This window comes from Nematolebias whitei, chromosome 12 (genome assembly GCF_014905685.2).
Source record: "Nematolebias whitei isolate Nwh7 chromosome 12, NemWhi1, whole genome shotgun sequence".
In the NCBI taxonomy this organism is placed as follows: Eukaryota; Metazoa; Chordata; class Actinopteri; order Cyprinodontiformes; family Rivulidae; genus Nematolebias; species Nematolebias whitei.
In genome coordinates, this window is record NC_056509.1 from 1,561,487 (window position 1) to 1,562,492 (window position 1,006).

Here is a 1,006-nt window from a genome sequence, read left to right on the forward strand (position 1 = left end):
ATATATATATATATATATATATATATATATATATATATATATATATAAATAATTAATGCTAAATAGATATCGGTACATAACTTAATATACTAATATTTGAAAAATTTGGAAATTAAATTGGTGACAAACAGGTAAAAGACTGACTGACATTTCTGTTTCTTTGTGTAAAGCTTTATGCTGTGGGCTAGTTTTAAAATTGTCGTTTATTTTAATTTTTCTTTTTTTCTCTCCTTTTCTTTCTTGTGCGTCTGTAAAAAAAATTGACTGCATATCGCCCGCTAAAGTGTTAAGTCGTTTTGTCAAGTGGGAAAGAGAAAAAGAGGAGAAAGGAAATCTTTACACACACACGAACACCTCCTCCCTCTCTTTTTCTCTCCCCATCTTTCTTTCACTCTCTCTGTCATTCTTTCCTAACACACACACACAGTCCAACAGCTCCTAACACACACACACACACACACACACACACACACCCTCCAATAGCTCTTTCTCTCCCCCTCTTTCCGCACACCTACACACACACACACGACCCATACATACACGCATGCACAAAGGTAAATGGTAAATGGACTGTACTTATGTGGCACCTTTCTATCTTAGTTCAAGACATTCAAGGCGTTTTACATTGCAATCTGTGTCCTCATTTACCCATTCATACAGCACTCTACTAGATCTCTACAAAGATAATTGAACAAATCATACTAAAGAAACTAATCGGTGTTTTTAGGTCCAACAAGCCTGGTGAAAATACAAAAAAAAAGAAAAACACACACATACACATACAAAGTGCAGACAGCTAAAAATATCAACCATCGAGTAGAGTGCAAGCAAACAGATCTTAAACAAACATCACACTTTAAAAGAAAGTAAAAGTAATACTGTAATAACAGTAAACAAATAGTAAAACAAATAAATAACACTTTCTTTTTATTATTTCATTTTGTGCTCTTACAGAGTTTAAGATGTCAACCACTCCAGTAGCAATTCTTTGCATAAAAAATCCAGA

General features: G+C 33.5%; 1 protein-coding gene across 1 annotated transcript in view; it reads left to right on the forward strand.

Moving 5' to 3' along the window:
- Positions 1-1,006, forward strand: part of mfsd4b (major facilitator superfamily domain containing 4B) — a 21,740-nt gene that overhangs the window by 1,022 nt on the left and 19,712 nt on the right.